General features: G+C 42.6%; 1 protein-coding gene across 2 annotated transcripts in view; it reads right to left on the bottom strand.

Annotated features, from left to right (window-relative positions):
• Window positions 1-22,808, bottom strand: part of LOC126297612 (uncharacterized) — a 229,024-nt gene that overhangs the window by 126,554 nt on the left and 79,662 nt on the right. The gene's annotated exons all lie outside the window — the stretch shown is intronic.

Here is a 22,808-nt window from a genome sequence, read left to right as displayed (position 1 = left end):
CATCTCCTTACACCAGGGGAGGGGAGGGGAGCAGGGGGGGGGGGGGGGGGGGGGTTGGCACAACCAACAATCACTACCAGCAGCTGCCACACCAATGTCATACACATATGCAACTGATCTTTAAATGTAGTATTTTTGAAATCGATACATAGCATGGCCAATCCCTATAGATCTCAAATGTCTGTCTGGAGAAACTAATACACAATACCAAAGAAATTAATCACCATGTCCTTCATCCTTCTGCATCCTAAGACCTCTTCCTATGCACGGGTTGTTCCTATGGCAAACATCCAATACATCTTAGTTCAAGCAAAAAAGCAGATATGACCACTCCTTAGATTTTTGTTGCTTTGCATCAAAGCATTTTCTATCACTTCACAAGACTTCCGAGTCTTGCGTATCGAAAACAGATGTCACACGAACGTTAAATGGTCACTGTTCATGAAATTTGCCAATTATCTGGGTGCAAAGTGCATCCTGTGTGGTCTTGTTGGTACATCGCACCAAATCCCGCCATTCCATATACCACTGGAAGGTTGATACCAAATGAAGTAATTGCCACACTGAGCTGTGTAAGTACAATTGAGGACACGGCCTCATATCTTTACTCTCACCAGTGTCTACTCACCCACCTTCCAAACTTCACAGATGTTCTCCTGCACACCTCGCACAACTACCACTCCTTTCTTCCCCATCATGGTAGCTCCCTGCCAATGTGTGGATCAAAATGGCTACCAAGTCAGAGGTCCATTCCTTTGGCCAGGTTGCGCCTAAGGGAAAACTCCTCACCCAGAGTAGGCAGCATCGTGGCAGGTATCAAACATTTATCTGGAGAAATCTCTTCCCTTAATAAACAAATAAATGGTTTTATCTGAACCAAACCAGTGAATCCACCCAGTCCTGAACCATACTCTCTTGCTAGAAACTTCGTGACATACTGTCAGCATAACACCCCATAAGAGCCTAACTATTTAACTTTTAACTGGAAATGCACACTCCATGCAGATGAAGAATTATGAGGAAACTTTGAGAAGCAAGGGGGAGTCCCTTTCGTAAGTTGTGTACCTCGGCCCATGTAAGATAACAAGGTTGGCAGCAGAGCATTCACCCTCACTTTTGAGAGGGATTCACTTCCTGAAAGGGTTGAAATCATGGTTGACCACTGTGATGTGAAGGTGTAGTTCCCCACACCCAATTCAGTGCTCTAAATGAAAATGCTCCAGGCAGACATCTATCAGTTATGCCAACAAGATAATATTCGGGACTTTCTGAAAACTTGCAATGTGAATAACAATCATTTTGTCTCAATTGTGTAGATAATAACCCCCCCCCCCCCCCCCTGCCTTCCCCAAAGTATGCTACCTTAATTAAAGAATGTAAAATCCAAAAACTCCAATTTCCTCTCATGCTCTGGCACCTGCTTTTATCACATCCCACTGGTACAGAATATTGCTGCTACCGTGGCCAGGTTAGCAACAGTACCTCGAGTGCTTATTCTGTACATTCTCTCGAAGTCAACCTCTGGTAGCGACACAACTACATTAGTCCCTCCGAGAGCAAGACGCCCTCTTGTTATTGCTGCAACACATCTTTATGGACTCCCTGCACTCAGTCAGAGAAGTAGCATTATCGTCTCCAGAAACATGCAGACCAGTGGCCCAACATCAGCCAGTGGTTGAAGGAGACAGACTGAGTCCCAGAGCCACCTGTTCCTATCCTCTTTATTTCCTACCCTCACAACACATACACCCTCACTAGAGTCCTGACTCACAAATGTAGGTAAGGAAAATTTAGGGAGAAGACTACTCTGGTGAGCTCAGAGGAGCCAGATTCTCCCCTCTAACCAGTCATCCCCTCCCCCAATTCACTTTGACTCATAACCCATCTTTGCCAATGATATTCCACCATCACTGTATCAACAGTGATCCTGGAGTGTGACTTTTGCTATTGGCCCCTTAATGCCTAACTAGGATGCCGTTAGCATAACAACTCAATGGAACTGTAATGGTAGCTATTGTCACCTGCCACAAGGGCAATTATTCTGTTTTTAATTAGTTTTAGATGCAGTTAGTCCTATCTTTTCCAAACCCGATTTTACTTTTTTGGGGGGTATGTTTTGTAGCACCTCTAAACCAGGGTGGCTATTCAAACTTAGAAAAAAATTCTCTGAGAAATCCAGGTGTAAGAGGAATATGGTGTCAAGAAGTTCCTGATAAATTAAGGAGGGGGGGGGGGGACAAGGGGGAAGGGGGAAGGATGGGAAGGGGGTAGGATGGGAGGGGCAACGGGGGGGGGGGGGGGGGAGGGGGGGGGGGGAGGAGGAGGAGGAGGAGGAGGCATACCACAATAATGAATAATGACTTTCCTTTCCTCTCCACTGACCAATATACCAACCATGAGCAGTCGGTATTGAATTAGTATTCATATAATTAACACATTTTGAAATATGAAGTATTTTAAAATTTATGATTTGTAAAACTGAATAAAATTCACTTTGAATGCTACGTTAAAAATGCAGCATGCCCTGAGATTTTACGAATTTCCTGAAATTCCCCGAGATTTCTCTGATTTTTCCAAGTAGAATGTAATTCTCTGAGAATTCCAGGATTTCCAGAAGAAGAGCCACCCTGTAAACAGACTCTGCGACCTAAAACAGAGTGGGTAAGCTAGCGGCTTGTGACACACTGCTATGAGGACTAGAATCACACTGAGGCATCACGGTGCAAGACATCAGCCCGTTGCAGTGGCAAGCTGTGCTACCACATGCTGTGCCCTGACACTGCATTGCTTCAGCCCCTAAATGACCAGAAGCAGCACCTTTTCACAATAAACCAAGCTAAGTGACTATAAATCAAGGTCTCCCAGGCCTAGCAGTAGTCTGTGTCCATCTGCTGCCTACTTCACACCAGGCGACAGTCTCACGTAGGCCACTTCACTATGCCTTCATCTAGCTACATCATCCATTAGTTAGTGGTCTATGGGCCACTGCTAGTCCTCATGCTCCGGGGTTTCAACAGCAGCTGTCGAGTGAAGCTGTGTGACCTCATACGTTTCCTGGATGTTGTAAAGGGTCTTGCGTTCGCAGTCTTGCGTCTTTTATCTGACCCCCTGCCAGTACTGCTGGTGTCCAGCACATATGAGCCTCACTGCCAGAGTGATGCTGACAGATCCACATACCTGCACAGACACTGATGATGCTGCTTCACCATGGCCACTTGTCTGATTGGCTTCCATGTATTGCCTAACACACTGCCTTGTGTTATGCTGAGGCAGGCGCTGCCACCTGTAGTCATTGCACAACATCTAGATACATCCTTCAGCTATTGTGTGAATATCTTGTCAAATAAAGCACGACTCAATACTGGTGCATTTCTGCTTCCATAGCCACTGAGGAACTGGTACCATGCACTGATCGTCCAATTCACCATCCTGAATTCACTATCCTGGTACTAGCGCAGCTAGCGGCCCTCAACAACTGGTGCCAGAAGAGCCAGTAACACTGAGCAACGTTGCAGGTCTGTGTGCAGTTTTGTCACTGCAGCATGGTGAGTTAAGACAAACTGTTTCGGCTGTTTGCTACTCGTGTGGGTCAAGATGTTTGGTCAATTAGACTCGCAAATGGGGTTCAAAGTATAATTTATGGATTTAGACAATGGTATGGACATGAGTGAATTTAGAGGGAACACTAGAGAAATACTAGATAAGTGTATACATTGTAGTTTGCTGGACCATAGTGCACTGTGCACTCAATCCTCGCCAGCGACCTAGTTTAAGAGTAATAAACTTGAGCATTATTGCATGAAATGTAGTGCACACACCGCATTCATCCTCAGATGTACAGGCTAAAAGCACTTGTGGAAAGTGAAGCAATGTTGTTAGTAGTAGTAACTCCCCACCCTGCGGTATTTTTCCCAGTTTATTTATCCTATTATTATTGACACGGGTTTTACAATGAGTAAATCAGGGAAACAGATGGTTACCATTCCAAAAGCGGTTTGATCATTGCTAGAACAATTGGCTCATATGAGGGCAGCTAATAGATACTTGCATAGGTAGTTACAAGCTTTGAAAACGGACAGATCATTGTCCAGTTTATCAGCAACTACTCAAGATGTCAGTCAATCTGTTGTTGGGGAAAGCAGGAGAGGTTGTGTTAGCATTTGTTGGCAATCTGTTGGAAGTTGTGAAAATATATGCAACATATCAGAAGAGCTGACAAATGGTCAAACATTTGAAGTGCTGAGGAAATGATTACTGCAGTGTTATTGGAGGCAAAATATCTATGGGTATTATTGGGAATACTAAAATGGTGTATCAAAAGTTTTGATAACAAGAATAAGGTCCTTCTGCAGGAGTCAGAGCAAAAAGCGTTTAGACGCATTTGTGTGGGGTTGCCATGTATCGAGGAAAACAGATGTAAGCAAAGAGAGAGAGAGAGAGAGAGAGAGAGAGAGAGAGAGAGAGAGAGAGAGAGAGAGAGAGAGAGAGAGAGAGAGAGAGAGAGAGAGAGAGTGACCAGAGTGTGATAAAAAGTGTATTTTTTCCACAAACATCAAATGTTACCATTTTAGACGACTGGGCCACATATAGCGAGGTTGCTGCCAGCACCAGAGCAAGAAGTGTGGATAGGTAGGGCATCGAGAATGAGACTAGACAGAGTAGACGGCAGGATAGGAAGGGACGAAATCGAAGTCACCAGCTATTAAATGACAATGGGATACCGAGGCCAGCCGAGTGTCGCTCCTAGTAACTTTTAGTACATCTGAACCATGTGCAGGAGCATAATTAGTGTGTGTTGGGCAGAAGAAAACAAAATTTTTATTGGACACAGGCGTGCACGTGTATCCGGCAAGTTTGGACCTCATGGTAAAGAGGTGGTTAAACCCTCCATGGTTTAAGTTGTGTGGAGTTAAGGGTAGTGACCACATTCACTATGTTTAGCAATATTCCGTTTTCAGGAGACAGTAATGCATTTTCGGGACTTTACAGAAGTTTTGCCTCATACAGGCAAATGGTTACTGCCCGAAATTAGGGTTAGATTACTTTTGTAAGCAACATGCTACAACTGGAGTCAAATAACATGCAGTAGAGCTCTGAGGAACTTCATTTCATTTGTACAGAGAAAATGCTTCGGGTGAGCATGGAAATATATCTGCTGGTAATTGAGTTGTGTGGTGTTGACGAGCCACTGGGAAAGAATGATGGGTCTGATAAAGCACAGTGTTTTGTGCAAAAGGATATTGTAAACATACATGAGATAGATGGTGAGCAGACAGAGCTAATCAGTACAGATAATTTTGGGACTAAAAACAGATTTGTCTAAAGTCACAGTTGCTTTTACTATGCTGGCAACTAGTGTCAAACTACTAAGTTCATTTTCAAGCCAGGTCTATTAAAGTTAAAATACAAAACAGTTGTAAGAACACACAAAAATAAAAATTAGTAGCTGCTCACTGAATTGTACCATACTTACACTAATAGTGCTTGGTTAGATGACACTCAATTCACAGTGTAGATGTATTTATGAAGTGCAGTTAAAATAGACTAAGGACTAGCACTGAAGACAGGTTCATTGGAAACGAGAGCCTCGTTTAGTATCCATGCATGCACCTACCTCCAATGGTGTGTTGCATCTCAAATCCAAACTATTCATGAACATCTTTATATGGTAAGTCACAAATCTTACATGACAAATAACAAACAGCAATGTTTTCCTCCACTGTCAACATTAACAGTAGTCCATATATCACTTCCATAAATTTTTACTAACCAATTTACATTAACAAAATTCTAATTACATGATTTACAGTGACATTTAATCATCACAACAGTTGGTTCATTAAAATAACAAACTGACTTCAGTGTTTACGTCCTTGCAATGAATAAAACAAATTTGACATACATATCACTCCTGATTGCAGTGTTTACAGAGTTGCCACAAGCTTCCCCAAGTAAAATTCCCTGACATTTCCCTGATTTCCAGACAAGTTTTAGCATTTTTCCCTGGTAAATTTTGGGATCTCACAGGTAAGTAAAGACATAGGTTGAAAAAATGTAAGGACATCTGAATTTCCTCCTTTCAAGACACTGTCCATTCCGTTCAACTGCTCTTCCAAGTCCTTTGCTGTCTCTGACAGAATTACAATGTCATCGGCAAACCTCAAAGTTTTTATTTCTTCTCCCTCGATTTTAATACCTACTCCAAATTTTTCTTTTGTTTCCTTTACTGCTTGCTCAATATACAGATTGAATAACATCGGGGAGAGGCTACAACCCTGTCTCATTCCCTTCCCAACCACTACTTCCCTTTCACGCCCCTCGACTCTTATAACTGCCATCTGATTTCTGTACAAATTGTAAATAGCCTTTCGCTCACTGTATTTTACCCCTGCCACCTTTAGAATTTGAAAGAGAGTATTCCAGTCAACATTGTCAAAAGCTTTCTCTAAGTCTACAAATGCTGGAAACGTAGATTTGCCTTTCCTTAATCTATTTTATAAGACAAGTCGTAGGTCAGATTGCCTCAAGTTCCAAAATTTCTATGGAATCCAAACTGATCTGCTCTGATGTCACTTCTACCAGTTTTTCCATTCCTCTGTAAAGAATTTGTGTTAGTATTTTATTAAACTGATAGTTCGGTAATTCTCACACCTGTCAACACCTGCTTTCTTTGGAATTGGAAATTATTATATTTTTCTTGAAGTCTGAGGGTATTTTTGTCCCATACATCTTGCTCACCAGATGGTAGAGTTTTGCCATGGCTGGCTCTCCCAAGGCTATCAGTAGTACTAATGGAATGTTGTCTACTCCCGAGGCCTTGTTTCGACTTAGGTCTTTCAGTGCTCTGTCAAACACTTCACGCAGTATCGTATCTCCCATTTCATCTTCATCTACGTTCTCTTCCATTTCCGTAATATTGGCCTCAAGTACATCACCTTTGTATAGACCCTCTATATACTCCTTCCACCTTTCTGCTTTCCCTTCTTTGCTTAGAACTGGTTTTCCATCTGAGCTCTTGATACTCATACAAGTGGTTCTTTTCTTCAAAGATCTCTTTAATTTAATTTCCTCGTAGGCAGTATCTACCTTACCCCTAGAGATATATGCCTCTACATCCTTACGTTTGTCCTCTAGCCACCCCTGCATAGCCATTTTGCTCTTCCTGTCGATCTAATTTTTCAGACGTTAGTATTCCTTTTTTGCCTGTTTCATTTACTCCATTTTTATATTTTCTCCTTTCATCAATTAAATTCTATACACTAGACTCTCGCTAATCCGGCCCTCAGTAGTGCAGCCTTTCAGTAATCCAGTGCACATCCGAAAACACATGTACAGTGAATTATCGTGCACAACAATGCTTAGTTAAACAATGCTTTATACACCATATTTGAAATTGTAGATTTCTTTACAGTTCGGAATCATATCTTCTAAAAGGAAACACTTTACACAAGAACTCAAGCAGAAACTTGAAATTTTAGATAAGTTAAATTGAGGCTATTCGCAGAAAGCCATTGCTGCCGAGTTCAGTGTTGGACGAGCAACTATTTATGACATCAAAAAGAAAGAAGATGTTATTCGACAGTACTCAACACAAATGGATAGTGAGCTGTGAAAATGGAAGGTTATGTCAAAGAGTGAGAATGAAGAACTGGACATAGCTGTTTATAGATGGTTCATACAACAATGCAGTAAAGGAATTCCAGCCAGTGGCTCGATTACAAAGGAAAAAGCAGCTGTACCTTGTTTGCAGTGAGCGAAGGTTGGCTATCAAACTGTGAAAACGACATGGCATTCGGCAGCTGACAGTCACCACGGAAAGACTCTCAGCTAATGAGAAGGATGCTGATGAGTTTGTAAGCAAGATAAGGAAGATACTAGCGGAAGAAGATTTAACTGCTAATGCCTTGTATAATGCTGATGAAACAGGATTCTTCTACAAAATGCTTCCTTCAAAAACATTAGCTGCCAATAACAAGAAGGAAGCTCATTGTTACAACCAACAGAAACAGCATGTAACATTAATGGCATCTTGTAATGAAAATGAGAGTCATAAATTACCGCTTACGGTGATTGGAAAATCCCAACATCCACGTTGTTTTCAACACACCGACATAAATGCTCTACCAGTGCAGTATTGCCCTCAGTAGAAAGTGTGGATGGACAAACAAATATTCTCTCGGTGGTTCCATGAAACGTTTGTACCAGCAGTGGGAGAAGAGCTAAAGAAGAAAAAGCTTCCACTGAAAGTTATCTTTATAATTGACAATGCTCCCAGTCATGCTTCAAATATTTCTCTAAAGTCTGATGGTATACAAGCACTCTTTTTTCCCACCCAATGTGACAGCCGTAATTCAGCCCATGGACCAGGGAATTTAGGAATCAATTAAACGTCAATTAACATATGTGGTGATGTTTTCCAAGCAGCCAAAGCATGGGATAAAGTGCAGAGCATTACCATAATGAAGAGCTGGAGAGAATTGTGGCCATTTATTGAAGCCGAGTTGCATCCAGTAGTGGGTCACAGCGATGAGCCAGTAAATTCACAATTATCAATTACTTTGTACACTGACATGTTCCACAACCTTCCAGAAGGAGAAGAAATTGATGATGAAGATGTAACTAAGTGGCTGAATGAGGAAAACAGTGATACAAGCCAAACTTTAACAGATGAAGAAATAATAAAAAGTGTGCAAGAAAGTAATGATGAAAGTGATGAAGAAGAGGACACAGGAGGAGAGAGCATGGAGATTTCTCACACTGCTGGTGCTGAAGCTGCCGAGGTCTTCCTGGAGTACATTATGCAACAACCAGATACATGCAGTGCCGATGTAATGCTTGTAAAGCGGTTGCATGATAAAGCATGCCACCGTCCCATTTCATCAATGAAACGGTTAGAAATTAGGGACATGTTTCATAGTGCGCGATACGACTGTACAGTTATGTATAGTACACTGTACACTCAAGGACCATGTTTTCTTTGAAAATTAATGTACTTCTGTATTTAATTAAGTATATCCTCTATGTTTTAAAATTGTATTCTATGGCTTAATAAAGTACAGTACACTATATCCCCTAAGTTTTCAAAAAATAAAAAACAAAATAAATGAATAAATAAATTTCAGACATTCAATAATCCGGCACTTCTGCTAATCCGGCACCCATATGTGCCAGGAATGGCCGGATTAGCAAGAGTCTATTGTATCTCTTCTGTTACCCAAGGATTTCTACTAGCCTTCCTCTTTTTACCTGCTTTATACTCTGCTGCCTTCGCTATTTCAACTCTCAAAGCTACCCATTCTTCTTCTACTGCATTTCTTTCCCCTGTTCTTGTCAATCGTTCTCTAATGCTCTCTCTGAAACTCTCTACAACCTCTGGTTCTGTCAGTTTATTCACATCTCTTCTCCTTAAATTCCCTCCTTTTTGCAGTTTCTTTAGTTTTATCTTCAGTTCATCACCAATAGATTGCGATCAGAGTTCACATCTGCCCCCGGAAATTTCTTAAAATTTAAAACCTGGTTCCTAAATCTCTGTCTTACCATTATATAATCTATCTGAAACCTTCCAGTGTCTACAGGCCTCTTCCATGTATACAACCTTCTTTCATGTTTCCTGAACCAAGTGTTAGCTACAATTATGTTATGCCCTAAAAGAGTGCTGAGATACCAGACTCACTGTTGGAGGGTAATGGGATGACACCTATGTGGTGACAGATTGAGCACATGTACCTATCGGCCGTCCATTGCACTCAGTCATGCCTAAAACAAAGCACTGGAGGCTTCAAAAGAAGAGTAAAAGTGATATGTAGCACTTCCTGACAGTGGAAGGAGAGTGGGAAATGGAAATTCATCAACGAATGGCACAAGTGTAAGAAAACCACTGCATGTTCATTGGAAGTGTCAAGGCGTGGCACAGCCGATTCAAGGAGGGACAGGTGCTATGGCCACTTATGTGAAATCAAGTATTCCGCATCACATTACCAATAGCATCATCCAGCAGGCAATTTGCTTCATTTTTGAAGAGCAGCAAGTTTTGGTGGCAGCCATTACCCAGAGGTTGAATCAAGCATCGGAACTACAATGGACACTTGTCCCATTATTTGATGAATTTCCATTCCATTCACCAACCTCCTTCCACTGTAAGGAAACACATTACACTCCCTGATGACTGAGTGCAGTGGACAGTAGACACAAGCAGATGCTTCCTCTATCACCACATGGGTGTGCATCCATGTCCCTCTAGTGATGATTTTGGGGCCTCGGTGCTCTTACTGGGACCACACCACCTTCCACAGGCAAAGGCATTATGATCCTTTCAGTGCTTTTCATTTTACAGCCTCCGGCTCATTTATTTTTGAATGTCCCTAATAGCAGATTAACATGTTGGGTGCTGAAGCTACACAAATTCGATTTTGAAGTAATCCATCAACCTGATAAAAATCACAGAAATGCAGATGGATTTAGTAGGCAGGTTGGTGTATTACCGACTGTCACCCCATTACGAAATAGCAGAAGGTGCAATTTGCCAACAAGAACTGCAAACTGTTCACAATGCATCCATAGTTCATTGAGCACAAATGTGCATTATGCCAAGAAAACAAAGATTGGTCCATGTGTTGTAGTTTGAGTGGGCTCAAATGAACCTGCAGGTTGACAGTCAAGTAAGTCATCTGAAATGATTGGTATTAGTTTTTCACAAACATCAGCAGGGAATCGTTATGTGCTGACATTAATACACTATCTTTCATGCTATGTGGAAATGACAGCTATTCTGAATCACCAAGCTGACACAGTGGCACTACCAATGGTAAAAAATTGGTTGTTGAAGTTCAGTGATCTGGCTATGTTGATTACATATCAGAGCACCAATTTTATGTCGTAATCAATGAAACAGCTTTCATGTATAATGTATTCTTAAGTTAAGGACAAGTGCATTACATTCACAGATAGATGGAAGAACAGAGGGATTTCATTGGAGAACACAAAAAAAGTTAAGTCACTACATAAATAGTCAACATAATGACTAGGGTACTCCTCCGTCATATGTTGTCAAAACTTAGAATTCTAGGATCCATGAAAGTACATGAGGCTCCTGATAAATTAGTGGGTAAAGGGAGAGGGGGGGAGGAAGTACCTCACATTACAATAATGACTTCAAACTTTCCTTTTCCTCATGGCTGAGACACACAACAGGTCAAAATTTTTCTATCACCTATCACGCCTACCGATTTTTGATTAGAACAAAGATTTCATTTTGAATATTCTATAGGGAAGAGCAGTTCGTATCTGTACAGAATAAATGTCAGAGGACTCTTACTGCACCTGAAATCCACACAGAAGTAAACAGTATGCAAGCAGCTCCAATACCTGTCTCAACAGTGCCATGTCACCTTCGAGAACAACATTTAAAGGGGTGCACAGGGGCCAGAAGACCTTTATTATATAAATAATTATATAAATAAAATAAGTCTAACAGATTGTAATGGCCACAGCACCACAAAAACTGGAGTGTGCAGCTATGATCCAATATGTTAGTCATGGACAAATCTAAGTTTGAAGTATCTGGAAGTCATTGTCGCATGTATGTTCGTCAACTTTGTGGAGAACGAATGAAGAGTCAGTGTGTGATGCAAATGATGAAATAGCATGGGTGAATGTCGGTCATGATGTGGGGATGTTTTGCAGATGATAAAGTCAGTTACACAGTGATATTTAATGGAACATTAAAGAAGGAAAGATATCATAGGATACTAACCGACAACGCAGCTCCACCTGGTAAGAAACTTATTCATTGTGGGTTTGTTCTGCAGCAGGAGAATGACCCCAAACATGTTACTAAATTGTGCAAAGCGTTTGTCAACAGAAAGGAGAAATGTGGGGAACTGAAGAGTATGACCTGCCCAAGATAGTCATACAACTTAAATCCCACTGAACTCGTGGGAGTAACTGGATAGAGAGGTCAGAAAACAGCCATCTCATGTTGAAGATCCATGGAATAATTTATGCACATGTTGGATTGCAATGTCTGCAAAAGCATTAAAAAATTCTTATCTCCAGAATGCTAGGAGTTAATGCAGTTGTTCTGGAGGCAAGGGTGCATACTCTCAAGAGGCTAAAGTCTAAACTGTATTGTACTGTACTTAATGGTAGAGAATGAAAAATGTTTATTTTGTTGGTCTATTTAGTTTATACAATGTGTGTGTATTGCTATAAAGTATACAGTTTTCATCATGGCTGATCAAAAACTTTTGACTGGTAGTGCACTAACCAATAAGCATTAGCTTTTAAAGATCAGTAATTTATAAAGAATATTATTCATATAATTAACACAATTTGGAATACTTACACAGATGACTGAAAGAACAGACAGTTGACAATCCACAGCTGTACAAAATACTTCAAAATTAACACTCTGAGTGTGCATTCCTTGACATTAGCTGTATTAGGTAATAGATCTACTACATAATAGTCAGAGAATTAATTTCAAAGTATTCTGAACAGTTATGGATTGTCAACTGTGTATGTTCTTTCAGACACGAATGCAAGTATTACAAGCTTAGGTGGGCTTACAGGAGTGATAACAACATTGATCTCAGTTCCTCACTGTCTCATTCTCCCTGTTGTGGAAATCCAAGTAATATTGCGGACATTATGTGTAAACTTAGCGGACTACAGTATAAGGACGCAGAGAGTGTGATGTATGGAAGTTTGGGTCAAATGGGAAACAGCCGAATTGGTTAAGGCAACAGCTCGTGATAAGTGGAATATCTAGGTTCTAGTCCCGGTCCAGCCCAAATTTTCAAATGTCACTATTGGATAGTAGACCTGTACCTCACACAGGAAATATCAATGAATTCAGTGTCCATGAACTAATTTTGAATCAATTTGAAATAACATGTATTTTAACATTTGTTATTTATAAAGCTCAATAAAATAAATTTGCAATGCTCAGTTAAAAACACAGAATTCACTGAGATTTTATTAAATTCCCTGATATTTCCCCTATTTTCACACATAAAACTTAATTCCCTGAGAATTCCTAGTTTTCCAGAAAAATATGTCACCCTGGATTATTAAACTTAAATAGCAAAGAATGGTGAGCCAGTGCAGAATTTCTCAAGGACGTTACGAGAGGATGGAAGCATGTACAGAAGGCCAATACAACGGCCCTCAAGTGTTAGGGACAAGTGGGGCCATGCAATCCATAGCTACGAGAGTAATGTGTTGGACAGTGAGTATCTTAACAAACCTGTACACCCCAAAGGGGAAAACGGAGAAATTTGTCATCTAGTATCAAGGTCCATATCAAGTAATCAAAATGATCATGGAAGTTGAACTACAGCTGTTGACTCTTACAACCATCATACATGTAACATTATCTGTCCTTTTCAGAGAGCACCAGATGCATTACCACTTTCACTGGTGTTAGTCGGTGCAGTATCGGCCACTATCCAGTCAGTCACATTTTCAAATACGTACTATGGCAGTTATGTCGCCACATTTCCTACAGCCAACACATCACACAAGGGCATTTCCACGAACAATTACGCTGCTGCCAATGAGATGCAAGCATCTCCTCTCTGGAGCTCCAGCAGTAGACGTACTTTAACTCGAACATTCATGCACTGACCCAATTTTGTGTGTTTGCCAGCTGAATAACATCCAGAGACTTTCAGAGTGGCCTGGGCTCGATGTCATCTGAATAGAAATTGTACTGAAGAGAGACAGACTTGTAAATATTTTGTATCTGTCCGTATTTATACATTCAAATCTACTGTTAGCAACTGATGCTGCTACTTCAGCAACAACGTTTTACTATTTGATATTAGATGTAGAATAAATCAATATCTGAATTCTCTGTTCATGAACAGCAAGTATTCCTCACTACCGCATCCACTAAATATCCACACAGAATTCAAATGAAGATTTAACAGTCTCGATAAACTGAGGAGCAGATAGAAATAAGTAGGCAATGCAGAAGGTAGAGCAGGCACTGCCTGCACAAGCTACATGGACATCACCGGGTTAGGCCAATGTTAGAAGGATAGGATATTATGAACTTTTCTTGTTAAATGCATTTCTTTTATGAAATGTTTGTTTAGTTCCACTTTTTAATAAGTGTATGGTGTATAAATTATGAAGAATGGTTTGGTGAATTTTTTGCTTCGAGTATTGTTTATTTGTCTTGTTATGTAGTAAGTTGGGGGATTTGTTTTTGTTTTGCATAACAGTGTATATGTAGTGCAAGTGAAGGTGTAGTTACACAAGCATTTTTAAACTGTAGATTTAGATGGAAATGGGAAAGGCACTATAATAAGGAGAATGACTGATGATAAAACCCGACAGAATAATAAAGAGTACTCTGGTGTCTGTGGTGACAGAAACACCTGCAGTGATGATCATCTTATGAAATGATTCGAATTAGTAAAAGTAATGAGGATGTGTTAACACCACATGATTTTAAATACGATCATTAAGACATAGGTAAGTCATAGAACTAGTAGAAAGGTTCATCAATGAGCAGAGTTAGCAGTCTAAAATCAATGTACAGTAAGTAAATGGTGTGTTGTTATACTCTTGCTTTTTAGGGAAGCATGAACTGGTGATACAAATATCTAATGGAACATCTGTCAGCATGTGACTACTTCGGAGAAAAGAAATTTTGTTGCAACTTCAGGGACTGATAGTGTGCTGAGGAGCTGACAGTGGAAATCTGAGTATGTATATCGTATGCTCGGAAGAAGCTGACTGTAACTGGGAATGCACTTCACTGATGAGACACCCATTAGAAAAGCAAAAGGAGGCTTTCATAACCATACAATTACATTTATAGGGAATGGCCATAAATGCAAGGAAGAATGAATGTATTATAAGAGAAATTCATAATAATAAGAAACACCCCTCAAGTATTGTGCAAATACAAATGGATTTGATGAACTGGTCAAGTTAAGGCACCAAAGTAGTGTAGCATGGGAGATGATATTGTAGCTAAATTGTTTGGTGTGTAGAAATGGCCTATGTTCATTCCAGGGGAGGGCAGAAAGCAAGCAGTACCTCATCCGTAAGTTTCAGCAGATGATCTGCAGCAGTGTCAGAAAACCAGTTACCATATGTCTGTTGAGAGTGATCCAAACTCACGCATATACATGTGAAATGAAACAATGGAAAGTCCATGCTCGAATATCAACAAATATGGAAAGATTAGGTTTCTATTCACCGTTGAGGTGACGTAGAATTGTAGACAGCTACAATGAAAGGGCTTTACACATTGAGCTTTCGGAAAAGAGAGGAGGAAAAACACAAACACAAACACACAAACACACACACACACACACACACACACACACACACACACACACACACAAAACCACTATCTCCAGCCGCTTTGGCCAAACTGCAATAATTGTGTTGAACAAAAGCAGCAATGGAGTGGGGCAGGGAAGGGAGAGGGATAGCACGGTATAAGTGAGGGGAGAGAAGAGCATGCAAGGACTAGAAAACTACAGGACAAGGCTGCCAAATCAACATCTCACCTTCACAGAGAGTAACAATCTCTCCTTTTTATAACTGTTGATATTCTAATGTGGACTTATCTGATTTTGCCTAACGACTTTTCCTCTATCACACAGCCTGTCATATTTTATTTTGTTACTACCTCTAAAGCATTACTCTATTCATTGCCTTCCAAACTGCGCGTGTTCTGACATCTGAGCCACACTATATCAATGGTCTCATCCACGACAACAAATAGCTACATGAACACGCGGATTATCGGTGTAGTTCTCATACCTCAAATTCTCCTAGTCGGTAATTAAATTATTCCTATTAATCCCATTGCCTCCTTCATCCTCGCATATTTTCATGTTGCCTGGATCCTCCCTTCCCATCCTCCACCAGCTTTTCTGAACTGGACAGATGGGAGTTACCATCACAACACGTTCTCTGCTACCAAAATTATCCCAGCTTCAACCTACAATAGCCTACTGTCCCCAGACCTCACACCCAACGATTTCTGCTCTCCCTGTCTTGTATCCTCCTCTCAATTCATATCACCTCATCCTCCCTGTGTGCTGCTCTCTGCTGACACACCAACCAGTCTTCCCCTCACTGTTCCTCTCTACCCTGCACCTCCCCCCCCCCCCCCCCCCCGCCCCCGCCACTTTCCACCCACCCGGGAAGTGGAACTTGGCAGCCTTGTTTTGCCACCTTCTAGTACCTGCATGCTGTGCCAGTCAGTGGTCTTCTCTCCCCCCACCTATACTCTGCAGAATAGTGTCCGTGGGTCATCCTCAGTATATGACCCAGTGATAATTATCACCAATTACTATGAGCATCTAGTGATACAGAATGCTTAGAGTTACGGGGCAGTGGGTTACTATCAAATGGTACAAGTGTGACATCTCATGGCAAATTTTTCGGCTTCCAACAACAATAACAGGTGCTATGGTCCATAACCTAACATATCCACTACTGTGAGTGCCCAATAATCATTTGAAAATATTGCCAGCTAGGAAACTGACCTTCCTGTATAATATCTTGGCTCCTACTTTACTCAGTTCTTTGGTGTAGATAACAGATACAAATAAGGGGCTCATTAGTCTGGAGCAACATATTCAGTAGTATCTTAATAGATATTGTTGTCTTCAGTCCAAAGAGTGGTTTGATACAGCTCTCCATGCTACTCTATTCCGTGCAAACCTCTTCATCTCTGAGTAACTACTGCAATCTACATCCTTATAAATCTGCTTAGTGTATTCACCTCTAGGTCTCCCTCTATGATTTTTACCCTATGCACTTCCATCCAATACTAAACTGATGATACCTTGATGCCTTGAATGTGTCCTGACAACTGATTTTTGTTTCTTCTCCCTGGATTTTAATGCCAACTCATTTTTGTTTCTTCTCCCTGGATTTTAATTCCTACATCTATTTTTGTTTTGTTTCCTTGACTACTTACTCAATATACAGATTGAATAAGACAGGCATACACTTCAACCCTGTCTCAACCACCATTTTCCTTTCGTTCCCTTAACTCTTATCTGCAATCCGGTTTCTGTACAAATTGTAAATAACCTTTCGCTCCCTATCACCTTCAGAATTTGAAAAAGAGTATTCCAGTCAACATTGCCACAAGCTTTCTCCAAGTCTGCAAATTCTATAAACGAAAGTATGCCTCCCCTATTATCACAACAGACAGCAACAAAGGAATCATGGTGTTAGGAATTTCATCTTCGAGTACAATCTTGATCCTAGTTCTCACTTGTACAGCCTCTGTCTATGGAGGGGGACCGTCCATTCTCCCGAACTGCCCGTCTACCACATGGGGGTTACACTTACAATTCAAGCAGTAACATGTGACCAGACTATGTATGTGGCGAGTTGGGTTGGACTAGGTAAACTAAAACCACACGCACAGGGTGGAAATTGTACAATGAGTGTAATGTGATGTAAATAGTATCATATTATTTCTTAAGTGATTCACAGATCAAGCAGCAGTCCAAGCTTCAGTGAACTGAATTTTCTAAAGGGAGAAGAATTTTCCACCAACACATCTCTAAACAGACTTTAGAACCCAAAACAGATTGAGCAAGATAGCTGCCAATGAAAACCTGCTGTCAGGGCTTTTTTTATGGTTTTAGGGTGCAAAACTGCTACAGTTATTAGCGCCCAGTCTGAGGTTTAGGAAAAGGTAATAGAAGAGGGGGGGGGGGGGGTGTTTGTCCCCAAAAAGAGCTTCAAATGAATGACATCATCTCAGTGACACTAATAAACTCGAGAATGCAATCGACTGAGCGCGTGTCATCTGTTAAAATGGACGATATATCAGGTGACAGCTGTAGACGAGGACGTAATGGAGTAAAATAGGGGCATTCAAGTAGCTGTCTCACCGTCCACAGTCGAGAGCAATGGGAATAAAGCAGGAGAGGATTGCCACTTAAAAGATGTCGATGGCTAAAAAGACAGTGCCCTATCCGGAGTCTAGTTAAAATTACCTCCTCCCGAAGGCGAGTTTGGGAGGAAGAGGTCCAAGCCCAGGTTAGAGCTTTCACGTCCCACAATTTATTATTGGGAAGTGTAGACCAATGTGCATGCCATAAAAGAGCAACAGGATGACACAAACCATTCTGTAGATTGGCGAAGGGAAGCATGCGAACAGCAGGCTGAAGAAGACAAACTGCAGCCTTGGCCGCTGTATCAGCAGACTCGTTTCCACAGATACCAATGTGCCCTGGGATCCATAGGAACGCCACAGAGGTGCCATCCAAGTGTAGCAAGTGAAGGCAGTGTTGAATCCAATGGACCAGAGGGTGGACAGGGTAGAGAGCTTGGAGACTGAGGAGACAGCTGAGCGAATCTGAGCATATAATATACTGTACCTGTTGATGGCGACGGATGTATTTGACAGCCTGAAGAACAGCGTAAAGCTCCACCGTAAAAACCAAACACTGGTTGGGAAGCCGAAATCGATTAGGGGTGTCGCCATCAATATAGGCACTCCCAACACCAAACAATGTTTTTGAGCTGTCAGTGTAGGTAAATGTGGCATCCCTCATTTGTGCGCATAGAGCAGCAAATGCCCGACAATAAACGAGAGAAGGGGTACCATCCTTGGGAAGCTGACAAAGGTCACAGAGCAGGCAGGTCCGTGGGCGGAGCCAAGTCGGTGCTGTCCCCCCAGTTGTCAAGAAAGTTTTAGGAAAGTGGAAGGAAAGAGAACATCACAGTTGACAGAACCGGACTCCCGGTGGTGGTAGAAAGGAAGGGTAGCCTGCATAACCTAAATCCAAGGTGGTGTCGAAAAAAAGGTCATGGCCCGGATTAGCGGGCATGGAAGACAGATGGCTAGCATAGCGACTCAGGAGGGCAGCTCGCCGACTGGACAGCGGAGGTTCAGCAGTCTCAGCATAAAGGCTTTCCACAGGGCTGGTGCAAAAAGTTCCAGATACTAAACGCAATCCATGGTGATGGACAAAGTAAGACGCCAAAGAATAGACAGCCGAGCAGAGGAGTAAACTATGCTTCCATAGTCTAATTTCGAGCACACTAAGGCGCGATAGAGGCGGAGAAGGACCACTCGGTCCGCTCCCCAGGAGGTACCATTCAGTACATGGAGGGTGTTGAGGGATCGCAGACAGCGAGTCGAAAGATAGGAAACGTGGGAGGACCAGCACAGTTTTCTGTCAAACATAAGATCCAAGAATTTAGTGACATCTGCGAATGAAAGGTTGACAGGGCCTAGATGTACGGAAGGCAGAAGAAACTCCATACGATGCCAGTTTCGATGTTCCAACAGTGGAGGCGATCGAGACATCATTGAAGACATCATTCAAGAAGGCTGGTCCATTGAGAGCTGTAGTAGATAGCAAGATCGTCCACTCAGAGGGAGCCCCAGACATCGGGAAGGAGACCATCCACAATTGGATTTATGAAAATGGCAAACAGTACAACACATAGCATGGAGCCCTGGGATAACCCGTTTTCTTGGGAGAAAGTAGAGGAGAGAGTAGTGTTCACTCGCACTTTAAATGTGTGCTCTGCCATAAATTCATGAATAAAAAGGGGCAGCCGGCCTTGAAAGCCCCAAGAGAACAGTGTGCAGAGGATGCCTGTCCTCCAATATGCTCTCTCCAGATCAAAAGATACTGCTACTGTTTGGCGTTTCCTGAGAAAATTGTTCATGATATAAGTGGAGAGAGCAACAAGATGGTCAACTGCAGAACAATGCTTTCAGAAACCGCATTGGGCAGGTGTTAACGGGAGAAAGGCTGGTGGGTAATTTGAAGACCTCGAAATCTCAGCAAAGTGTTGACCCAATGAGTTAGAAATTGCGACAGGGTCCACTAAGCTATCATGTGCGACAGTGAGCCCAGAGATCGGGGAGAAACCAGGTGCACCAGATAACTGTCGAATTCATCTCCAAACTTCAGATGAGGGAGTGGAGGTGTTAAAAGAGCTAGTAAAGAAGTCCCAGTGCCTTCTTGCTATCGTGGATGATGCAACGGCATCGCGCACATAACTGCTTATAGCGAATACAGTTGGCCAAAGTAGGATGGTGGCGGAAAATGAGAAGAGTGTGTCGCCACTAACGTATTGCGTCACAGCACGCCTCGTTCCACCAACAAACTGCGGGGGGCACCAGAGCAAATCGAAGGTGCGAGCTATTGAACGTTCCGTGGATGTAAGAATAACTTCTGTAATATGAGTGACCTGATCATTGACGCTAGGAAAAGTGTCCAATCGGCTTGGGCAACCTTCCAGCGTCTCAGTCGCATAGATGGCAGTTGTGGCTGCAATCTAAGGACACATGGAAAATGGTCACCCAAATGTGTATCAGCAAGAGCACACCATTCAAAGCATTGAGCTAGCTGAACAGTACCGACTGAAAGGTCCAGATGAGAGAAATTTGTCGTGGAGGCAGACAAAAATGTAGTGTCTCCAGCATTGAGGCAAACAACATCCGCTTGGTAGAAGACATCAATCAATATGGAGCCTTGTGGACAAGGATGCGGAGATCCCCAATGAAGTCACCAACCAGCAAATAGGAGGGTGGGAGCTGACCAAGGAGATGAAGGAGATCAGCTCTTGCCATCGGTGTGGACGATGGAATGTATACACTACAAAGAGAGAAGGTGTATCCAGACAGGGAAAGACGGACAGCAACAGCTTAGAAGGAACTGTTGAAGGGAATTGGGTGATAATGGACAGTATCATGGAGAAGAATCATGAGTCCTCCAAGTGCTGGAGTGCCATCAACAGAGGGGAGATCAAACCGGACTGACTGAAAATGAGAGAAAACAAAGCAATCGTGGCGATGCGGCTTTGTTTCCTGAAGACAGAAGATGACCCTCGAGTAGGATCGTAAGAAGATTGACAATTGATCCCGATTGGCTCTAATGCTGTGGATATTCCAATGGATAATGGACATAGGGTGGACAGAAAAGGGACAAATTTTAGCACGGTTCCTCTCAACTCAACGGCTGCTCAGAGCCGGCGTCCGACAGTGTGGAACGGCATTCAGCCGAAGGCAGAAGGTCCTGATCCATAGGTTGTTCAGGAGCAGCTCCTGCCACCAGCGATTGGCTGGTTGATCGGCCATCAGCAGTGTGCCTTGGCAACACGGAAAACAGCCAAGGGCGGTTACCGCCAAGGGCCACCGTAGATGAGACATGCTGTGGCGGAGAAGGAGAGGAACTGGGTTTCTTATGAGCCTTCTTCAAAACAGCACATTCAGATGAGGGAGGAATCAATCGTTGTGAAGTCAGGGTACATAAAAAATCTTCACGAGTAAGCTCTTTCTTGGAAGTCCGGGTGTCTGGTTTTCAGGCTTGTGATTTAACAGAAGCCGATGAAGGGTGAGTCGTAGAGTGAGCAGGTGATAGTGGGGAGGTTTATCGGGCGATCTTTGCACTGGACGATCTGACGACCGTGGCACTAAAGGTGAGATCACATGTCTGCGTGGCTGCCTCAGTAGGCCGAGGAGATGCAAGGACAGTGCTGTATTTACCTGCGGGAGGCACAGTGGGCTTTCGACTGGCAAATAACTTACGAGCAGCAAATGTTGACACCTTTTCGTTCACTCTGATTTCCTGAATAAGCCGTTCATCTTTGAAAATGGGGCAATCTTTAGAGGAAGCAGCATGGTCACCCATACAGTTGATGCAACGAGGGGATGTAGGTGGACAAGCACCCTAATGGGCATCCTTGCCACACGTAACACATTTGGCCAGGTTGGAACACAACTGGCTGGTATGATTGAACCGCTGACACCGATAGCAAAGTGTAGGGTTAGGGATGTAAGGGCAAACTGAAATTATCTCATAGCCCGCATTTATGTTTGATGGAAGTTGAACTCTGTCAAATGTCAAGAAAAGAGTACGGGTTGGAACCTAGTCCTTGTCAACCCTTTTCATGACTAACAGCCGTTACGCCCTGGTCATACAGGTAGTTTTGAATTTCCTCGACGGACAATCCATCGAGGGAGCTTGTATAAACCACCCCACATGATGAATTTAAAGTGCAGTGTGCTTCCACCCGGAGAGGGGAGTTGTGTAGCAGTGAAGTTCGCAGCAATTTTTGTGCCTGGAAGGCACTGACTGCTTCTAACAACAAGGTGCCATTTCATAATTGGGAACAAGACTTTACAGAACCTGCAATTGCGTCGACACCTTTCTGAATAATGAAAGGGTTGACTGTGGAGAAGTCTTGACCTTCGTCCGACCGAGAAACATCAAGGAACAGTGGCAATGATGGAAGAATTGTCCGTGGCTGAGAATCATTTAACTTTCGCTTGTGAGCAGACATAGTAAAGGATGAGGAAATAATTGCAGAAGTATCCCCCATGATTACCGGCGTCTCCGATGGCGCGCTCCTTCCTTGTGGGGGCCCTCTCTGAGGGCACTCCTGCCTTAGGCGGTTGTTCACACCTCAGGTCACACCTCCCGAGAAACGAACAGAGGGACCAATCGGCACTTTCAGAAGGTACCAGCTGGAGTAATCACCCCTCACTGGGCCTGGCCGTTACCAGGGAGTATGTACATGTCCGACCTGTCTACCAGGGGCAGGGAATTATGCTCTACCCCGTCACCGGCTACGTGTGGGAATGCGTGGGTCAGCCTTCAGACACGCACAGGGAGGAACAAAGGGAAAGGGAAACGTCTCAAACGCCGCACCGGAAAAGAGGGTAAAGAGAAGAGGCAAGGAAAAGAGAAGGACAAAGAAAGGACAGAAACTTTCCAGCATAGAAAGCGAAGAAGAGAGACTGTCTTACAGTTACAAGTGTCTGTCACCGGACGTAGGTAAAAACCTTCCCG

Source organism: Schistocerca gregaria, chromosome X (assembly GCF_023897955.1).
Source record: "Schistocerca gregaria isolate iqSchGreg1 chromosome X, iqSchGreg1.2, whole genome shotgun sequence".
Classification (NCBI taxonomy): domain Eukaryota; kingdom Metazoa; phylum Arthropoda; class Insecta; order Orthoptera; family Acrididae; genus Schistocerca; species Schistocerca gregaria.
The sequence above is the reverse complement of the archived record's forward strand: the minus strand, read 5'-3'. Positions and strand labels throughout refer to the sequence as shown.